The sequence below is a fragment of the Apis cerana genome, linkage group LG1 (genome assembly GCF_029169275.1).
Source record: "Apis cerana isolate GH-2021 linkage group LG1, AcerK_1.0, whole genome shotgun sequence".
NCBI lineage: Eukaryota > Metazoa > Arthropoda > Insecta > Hymenoptera > Apidae > Apis > Apis cerana.
The window spans coordinates 1,348,918-1,358,113 of NC_083852.1; the positions used below are offsets into that span (position 1 = coordinate 1,348,918).

The 9,196-nt window shown below is 37.8% G+C and overlaps 1 long non-coding RNA gene across 2 annotated transcripts in view; it reads left to right on the forward strand.

Annotated features, from left to right (window-relative positions):
• LOC107992867 (uncharacterized) overlaps window positions 1–8,831 on the forward strand; it is a 33,231-nt gene extending 24,400 nt beyond the window's left edge. The window contains exons 3-5 of one of the 2 annotated variants that reach the window (XR_009832329.1): window positions 2,731–2,964; window positions 3,061–4,713; window positions 4,805–8,831. This is a non-coding gene — a long non-coding RNA (uncharacterized LOC107992867). The remainder of the gene's footprint in view (window positions 1–2,730; window positions 2,965–3,060; window positions 4,714–4,804) is intronic. The other variant, XR_009832330.1, reaches the window with a different exon arrangement.
• The last annotated feature ends 365 nt before the right edge of the window (window positions 8,832–9,196 follow it).

Sequence of the window (9,196 nt, forward strand, 5' to 3'; positions counted from 1 at the left end):
ATATGGCTCGGGACGAAATAATGCGAGATCAATCGAAAAGGTCGCGGACCGAGGAAAAAGTGTTTAAAGGAGAAAGTGATTAGTGTAAAGTTGGATAAAATTCGAAGCAAGTTAAAAGAAAAACAGTGGAATCTTTATATTCGTCGTTAAATTTTTAAAGAATATAGAATCAATTTTAATAGATAGAAGAATTAACCAAAGAAGGAATAATTGATTTTCAATCTCGAATCAGGGCTTAAATAAATAACATTCTAAACTGTAATTTAACTTTTGTGCCATGTAAAAGTGAGTGCAAAATGATTTTAGAGATTTCATCGCACTAACAATTCCAAAGTGATGTAACAATCGAGAATTAAATTTCGAGATGTTTAACTGTGAAATAATTTGGCCAACGATTCCCAGATCGATCAGCCGATCGAACGCGACCTCAGCGAAGGTATTTGGAGAATTCTCGTTCTCGTGGCGACCTTAGAAGGCCTTCTCGTGACTGTGTCGGCTCCCCATAATTTTCTCTCTCGCTTTTATCCTTTCGTATCTACCTGGCCGCTGCCTTTCTGACATTAGAGACCTGCAACGCAATCCGAGAGAACCGAGAGAACAGTTGAACGCGGTCAGTTTTCCCTCCAGATAGGATTTCGCAAGCGTTAAGCTCGGATTCCTATTTCGCCCTGTTGTTCCGTGACCTCTTAATTTTATCGAGTATCGAAAACGAGGAGTGTATTAAGCGCAATAATAAGCACGTGTTAAATTGCCATGCGCGAAACGCAAACGAGAAACGATACATATCCTTTGCATGACTCGACCTGACTACTTGACTGGTGAATTCTTGCGATATGTTCAATTTTGACCTCTATCGTGCAGATCTTTGTGAAACGATACGGGTTTCGCACTTTTGCGAAAAGATAATTCGAGCTTCGATGCGGATACAGTTAGATGCAGTGTTTTGAATAGGTTAGGTTAGGTTGAGTAAAATATGTGGACGTAAGTAAAGGGGTTACACGAGTTGAGAATGTGGGAAAATATTTTTGATTTCAAAAATTTGTAAGATGATAGTCACGATTTCACAAGTAATACAGAAAATATTAAATTTCGATATGTATTGTGTATACTCTTTACCAATTACTTATCTTTCGAGTTACGTAAACGTAGTTCGAGTTGCTGATTTATCGTTCGAACAAAATTTCCTGGTGCAAAAAAATTAAAAAAAAAAAAAAAAGAAATGAAAATTAGCTACTACTACAGAAGTACATTAGCAACTCGGAAGAATTTTAACGAACTAGTCATCCACGTATTGTTCGTTGGAACGGATTGACCATTCGCTCTCATTCATTTACAAGGGTTATCATTATCTCATCAAGCGAGTAATTACGAGAGAGAGAGACAAGAAACGATGAAGATGCAAGTAGGAAGAGGACGAAGGTAAAGAAAATGGTCTAACTGTTATCCGACTTAATAACTTGGACGTGTTTAAACGTGGCTTCGTAATGATGGGTTGGCGCGATTGCGCGACATAAACTGGATAAAAGGGTCCTTATTGTTTATCCGAGTAATTATAATCTTAATGAACGAATAATGGTAACGGTGCACGGGATACCGACGAATGGAATGCTCGCAAAAACAGGCTAGATCGCTTGTCGGACACTCGAACCTATTAGATTAAACCTCTACTCACGGGTACGAGGTTAACCTCGTGTCAATTGCGACTGATCTATTAAATCATAAGTGCCTCGCCTTCATTAATTACCTCGGTCGAAGTCGATGATCAAAGCAACTGTTTTCGTGTTCTTTCACGTGTCAATGTTCGGTTATGTTTTAATTATCGAATTTTAATTCTAGATCGAATAAATTTAAAAATTACGTAACTTATATATATGTTTGCTAATTGGATTAAATTAATTTGATTTAATCTAATTTAATTCTAATATCGCGAAACTTTGATCTCTCGTAAATCGTGACACAAAAATACCAGACAGATCATTCATTTATCATTCATTTTAATATTTTCGATAGTACATGTAGATCAATCGCATATAATTAATCGTGTAACAAGAGTCGTATCGTAAATCATTCATATTTAATTCGAGAAGTTCGAGAAGACTGCAATTTATCTCAATCTCGATCTGCCATATTCTTTCTACACCTTTGACATTTCACGCATGCGCACTTGATACATATTGTAAATTTTTCGAGCTATAATTTACGATTACACATTTCAAATTTTTTTATCGTTTTCGTAAGACACGCGATTCAATTATGATTTTTCTTTCTTCTTTTCCTCTTTTTTTTGTTATAAATTTACGGATTACATCTGATTCAATATGGAGTGCTTAAATATCGCAAAGGTTCGAACTTTAACGATAAAATTGCTATCTTCGTCTTCGATCGACCTCGTGTCGACGATGTAATATCTACGAAATAAACGCAGATCTCCGTTTAAATCGTCGAGTGGAAAGAAATGGATGTATTAAGGGATAGTAAAAAAGGGGCATAATTGCAAATTTTATCCAGGCTGATATAGTGGAAGATTATAGTCCGCGGTATAGTTAATCTCGGCCTAATCAGGCTATTACTATCATTACAGTCCATTCGATCTTAAGACTAAAAACCGTTTAAAATGGAAAAATGTATTAACGATCCATCCAAAGTTCTCTTAACCAAGGAAATGATATCGATCGCGTGTTAAAATAAATTACTTTTTTTGTTTCGTGTTGAAAACCTCTGCTCTTTTAGGTTAGCTGCCTACTCGAATACTGGTTTCGAACTGTCTCTGCTCACTTGAAAATGTTTTTGTGTTCACGTACGTTTTCGAATCCAAATATTAAGCGTAATAAATTCCCTATCAATTGGACGTTTAAGTCGATATTTCGATGAATGGATGAAAATTAATTTCAATCGTAATATTTGAAGATTCACCTACAATTCACGAACAACGAAACGTACTTAATAATTATAACCTCAAACAGAGTGAAGTATCAAATTATATTACTACTTTTACATCTAATACCACAAGAAGAGAAATATAAATACAAATAATCTTGCCCACTTTCTTTCTTTTTCCAGAAAAATAATTTTACATTTATCCAACGACGTATAAATATTTCCATTCCAACAAGATTCTTGAATTAAAGAAACGAAAAAAGACGAGATCACGGTAAGTTACTCGAATTCTCTCGTTTTTGTCGAAAATCCTTTCAATTTTGCTCGCGGAAGCTGGAATAACTAGAGAAGAAGGGTATTGCGATTATAAAAACTTGGAGGAAGCGGATCACGATAGAAGGAAGGCACGATGGGCAAGAAATATAGGAAGAGGAAAGGAGAGATAAAGCGAGTCGAGGCATAAAATGGCTCTCGGTTCTCGAACTTGTCGAGTAATGTATTTCTATTTGCCGACATTGGCACCCAAGCGGCCGGCCCGTTCCAAGCGCAACCGACTCTTATTTATCCGTGGAACCGCGAACCCGCCGACCATGCGAGAGCCAACAAATCAAAATCGACAAAGGGAACTGTCGGCGCTTCGCTCGTGGCCGACGTGGTGAAGAGTGGCCCGAAGAAGAAACATTTGTACGAGTAAATCAACCGGGGAATGGTACGTGCTTCCCGAACAATGGATACCTTGTCGGAGTAAGAGAGGGGAGGAGGAAGGAGGGAATTCCGCCAAGGAACGAAGCCTAAGAGACCTGTTTATTTCCGATTGATTAAAGGCGGAAAGCGGAGAGGAGTAGGAGATCGCGTGAAAAATGGAATTGGGATTACAGGTACAAGGTGGAGAGAAGGAGAGATGGTTGGATGGAATTATAAAGGTGTACGAAGAAATTTTCTTTTTAACTATTTTAAACAAAAGTTTTATCGATTTAACCGCTTCGAAATGAACCGAAATTTCGCTCAGAACAAAGAGGTATATTAACAAGATGTATTTCGAGTAAATCCTTTGGCTGTATCTATTTGATATTCATAAATTTTATATATTCGAAAAGATAAATTCAATCCGTTTACGTTAATTTCACTCTAAAATTCGTGCAAAAGTTAAAAAGAAAAATCACAATTTCAACTATCTACTTTCAAAATTATTCATACACTCAGTCTAAGTATCCACTTTACAAAACTTAAAAATTAATCTCCATCTCCATCTTATTAATCACCAATCATCCAAAAACATTGATGCACCATTAATTTCAGTGTAAGACCTGCTACTAACCTGCAAAAACTAAGAAAAGGAGCAGCCAAATTTCTCCTCAAATCAAAAAGGGTATAACGCATCGAACAAAAAAGAACAGAGATCAGAGAAAGAAGAAGAGGAAGAAGAGGAGAGGGAGCATTTGTTCAGACGGACGGATGAATATGGCGGAGAGCGTGCAAGCTGTGGTGGAGGCTCGATGTGGGCAGTACGGTAACCTTCCCGGACAATGGGTATCTTGTCGAAGGATCTACGGGTTAGCGGCAAGATAATAGAACGCGGCAGTGTCCGAGGTGGTAGTATAAAGCTGGAAGGTGGAGTCACCTGTAAAATGTCGGCACAATGCCCGACCACGTCACAGGTGTCTCGCGCCGTGAAAGTCCGCCAGGAGTGCGTCAACCGGAGCCCACGTATCCACGGGACAATGAGTAAATAGCCGTTGGATCGATTGGACGCGTTGTAATTGCCCCGCCCGATCCGATATTAGTCGTTTAATTTATCGACGATCGACATTTCAGCTCCGGTAATTCTACTCCAAGGTATTTTGCGATTGTTCGCTCTTTCGAGCTTGCTTTTTCTTTTTCGATCGTATTCTTGTCACTTCCAAACTTATCCATCCTTCCATTTCAGATCCCTGAAGAGCTGCGCTTAAAGATACTCATGATTTTCTCAACGAATATATATATAGAAGATTGATCATTAACGATTCCGATTTTCGAGCAGCTTAACTGTGGTTTATAAACTAAAATTATAGTCAAAGGCAGGTGTATATGAACAATATGTTAATTTTTGATAATATCGAATATAGGCTGTGGTTTAAATGCAACATTAAAATAGATAATCACTTTAGTGATATAATTTAAAATTGGAATGTATATATTTATTTTATATATTTTATTTTACTTATTGTTGATTGTAAAATGAACTACTATTTTTTATCCTACTTTTATCTTTATACAAGATAAAAGTTTCATTACTGTTCGAGTTTCTTTCAAAGTATATTTTTGTGAACTCTCTAATATCGATAAACCTTCTACTTTTTCCAGTTCCTCAAGAAAAAGGTTGATCAAAAAATATTGACGAATATAGCGATGAGGTTTTAGTATAAATTTCAAGTTTCTGTAATAACAACTTACACGTTTCATTACACTATACTTTCTATACTTCTTCTAATTTATACAATTATAATTATAATTGTACCGTCTATTACGATTTGATCTTACTAAAATATTTTTTTTAGATCTGTAAAGTAGCCGCAGTTAAAGAAAAGAGGTCGCAAGAGTTCCCTTCTCTCCCCTGTCACGAATTCAGAATCAGAAGCGAGATATCTCTTGGAGAGGAAAAAATTCACAAAGGGAAAGAACATTGGCCAGGAATCAAATCGTGGAAACGGATCTCGCGCGATGGCGATCCATCAAACGGCGGAGAAAAGAGAGAAAGAGGGAGAGACGGGGCCGCCTACCGTTACGTAGCATTCCAAAGGGAGTGTAGCAGCGGTATCTGCGAAGATGGAGGCCCGATACGCACCCGATAATACCGAAGGATGAATCATCGGACGGCGGAGGAAGTGGCCGGTGAAAATGTCCGGTTTAGGCGAAGGGGCGGGGGTGGCGAAACTCTTTCGTGGTCGCGCTAACGAAGAGGGTTCCCGGGTGCCGATAGACGATCTGAGCACGGCTGGAACGTCTCGGATCGAGCATCGCATCTGCCATTAGCATTCGGCCAACCTCTCCTCTCGCCTCGATGGTGCGACGTCCGCTGTTTAGATTCGATGCTCGGCCGGGTAGTCGTGCACGATTCCATCAAAACGTACCAGCTGATCAGGATGCGCTCACTCGTCCACCACGGTTAATTTATCTCGTCCTCTCCTTCTGGCCTCTGCCGGACGGCTACCGCCCTCTATTTCCGCCCCGGTATCGAGATATCGGATCAATGCTTTCTCGTTTTCGAGAGGGACGAGAATTCGTGATTTCTAACGAGAGGAGAATCGATGCTCGAGTTATTTCTATCAGAATGTTGACGAGCGAGGAGACAAACTTGTTAACCATTGATGAGATATGCGTTTCTAATGGAGAATCAGGTTCTATTTTTTCTTTTTTATCGGAAGAGTATGCCTGTGCTGGCGAAAAATAATTGGCCGAAATCGAATCACTCGAAGAAGACAATCTCGAACAAAGTATTAACTGAATTGACAAAATTATTGATACTTTTATAAGATACAAAGGAAATTCATTTTACAAATTTTTTTCATACGATTCTCTCTCTACAATCTCGTCTGAAAATATTACTACCAGAATAATAAATATAACAAACTTTTTTTCATGAACAAAATATAAGAAAAAATTCGTTTCTTCTCTCTCTCTCGAAAAAAGGAAACGACTGCTCGAAATGAAGGTTAGGAGAAGAGGTTAGGAGCAGTGCGCAACACGTGCGCGCGTGGAAAACGTTCCATTAACGCGATCCACGCGGTGTGCGCGGCGCGGCATAAAACCACGCCACGACGAGGCCCCGGGTCGAAGTTGCATCGATGCGTGGCTCGGTGAAACAGTATATCCATAATGCATCTACCACGCCCCGAGCAACTTCCATCTCGCGACCCGCGCCACGGATACCCGTCTCTCGATTCCACCTCGAATCGAGTTTTACACACACGTGCACGTAGCGTTTACACTTACACGTACGCGGGCCCTTCCTCGTGCCCCGATAAAAGCCTCGTTGCGCGCTAATAAACGCGAGGGGCAACGATCAGAGCCTCCTCAACGTCCGCCTCGGATCCGTCGATGTCGATGCCGATTCGACCAGCCCTTAATGGTACGTGGAAACGATTTGGATCGACCGAAGCGCAAGTTGATTCAATAACGAAACGCTTGTCTGGGGAGGGAATATGTATATGATGCTCGTTGAGATAGATTTTCAAGATATTTTATTCTGAGGTGAAGTCTCGAACGAAGAGAAATTGTGAAAATTCGTGCGAAGTTGGAATTGAGGATTGGAAAATTGAAGAGTTTCTTGGAGTAAATGATATTCAATTCGATTTTGGCGCTACGATTGTTAGTATTTTAATTAATTGTCGAGATAACTTTACTAGTAGCTATTTTATTTTGGCCATAGTTGGTGATAAGTAATAATGGAGAATTCGAATAATGATTCGTTTTGAAATTATTTTAATAAAATTGTATTTATTTATAACGGAAGTTTCCATCGAAAAGGAAGTTTAGAGAAAGGAAAGAAAAGTAAAGGTACACACATAAAGAAAAAGAATAATGAATTACGAAGATAATTGGTTGCATCTTCATTAAAGGAAACCAGAATGCGTCGTGTCTCGAGACACTTGCGAGCAAACTAAATTACATGGTTACAGTGTCGTTATTAATAGGCATTTTGCCTGTAGTGAAGTGTAATTTAAATGGGACGAAATTAATTTGCGGGATCTTTTATTATTCACTTTCGTGCAGATAAGATCGCGAAAGAGCGTTCCCTCTCACGAATTATCTCGTTAATCATAAAGAATCGGGGAGAAAGTAAAAAATAATTGGAGTCGATAAACAAGATAAATAAATATATATATATATAATGCATTTTTATACTATACGAATTTAATAGGATAACAATCGATATTTTTTTTAATAATAATTATGTAATTTTAATTTAGCGTAATATATATTTACGCGGAAAAATACGAAAATTGTTTTTGTAATTTATATTCAAATTCAATTATTGATATCGAACAAACGGTATGTCGTTAAAACTGAGGATTGTAAATAAAAATCCGTTTAAAATAAATAAAATTGTCGAACTACTTCTCGAATTTTATAATTTACGTGATTCGATGGTATAAATTTGATAGCGTAATCGAAATATTATTTACTTGTCAATAATTTTCGAATCGCATGGAGGGAAAACGTTGAAATTGATTTTCTCCAGTGCATATACATCGAAATTGCATCCCTAATTGCAACGATGTAATTAAAAAACGGCGAGACGTGGAACGAGACGAGTACAAAGTTGTGGCCGAAGAGTGGCGATTCTTGTCTTTCGAAGGGGTCAAGCGCAATTTAAGATAACGCGAATTTTTCTAATGCGGTTACCCGCATTCGAGTTGTTGCACGCTTATCAAACGTTGTTATCATCGTGCAATTATCGGGCATAGTTGCATGTCTACTTACAACTAGCACTCGAACGCTTTAAACTTTAATTATTGAAGGTGTTGGCCGAGCTCTCGACGATGAAGTAGCTATTCCAGCTTCTCTCGTATCTTTCCCAACCGGAACATTGACCGATGAAAATACGTATACGTGAAAGAACGATGGAAATTGTAAAGCATCGTATCTTTCGATGAGAAATAAATTCCGTCGAAGGATAGAGTTGGACTATTTTATACTCGTAAAGATTGATTTAAGTTTGGAATATTAAGTTAAAATTGGCCACAAAAGTACATAACCGGTTATTTAATATCGCTTACGATCGTATTTTTTATAAAATTAAGAAACTTTTTAACCTGAAAATGTCAAACGGAATGTAGAAATGATTTAGGTTTTTATTAATGAATACTGATAAAAGATAGAAAATATCGTTTACTTAATTTGAAAATGTATAAATCAACATTTATTTAAAAATCAATATTTTTGCAAATAAAATATACGAATAATAAAGTTAATCCGTTGTTCTATCATAAAAAAAAAAGTAAAATTTTATATATGCAAGTTAGCTCACTGTTCGACTGGTACGACAACGAGTGAATTTGCAACCTCTTTGCATTGGTAGATATAGGATTCTGCGCATCCATATAAGAAAAACAGAAAGCGGAGAATCTCGCGGCCACCACTGTAAGAATACGATTACTAGGCAAGAATGAACGTGCAAGAGGTATTGTGAAGTTTGCAAAATTGCAGATATTCCTTTTACCGATAGCAGTTTCGCAAATTAATTGAAAGATTCGAAAAGTAGCGCTAGCAAACGATCCACGTTCCCTTTACTGATAGTCAAGTCGGTAACATTCTGTAAATTAAAATAAAAAATGAA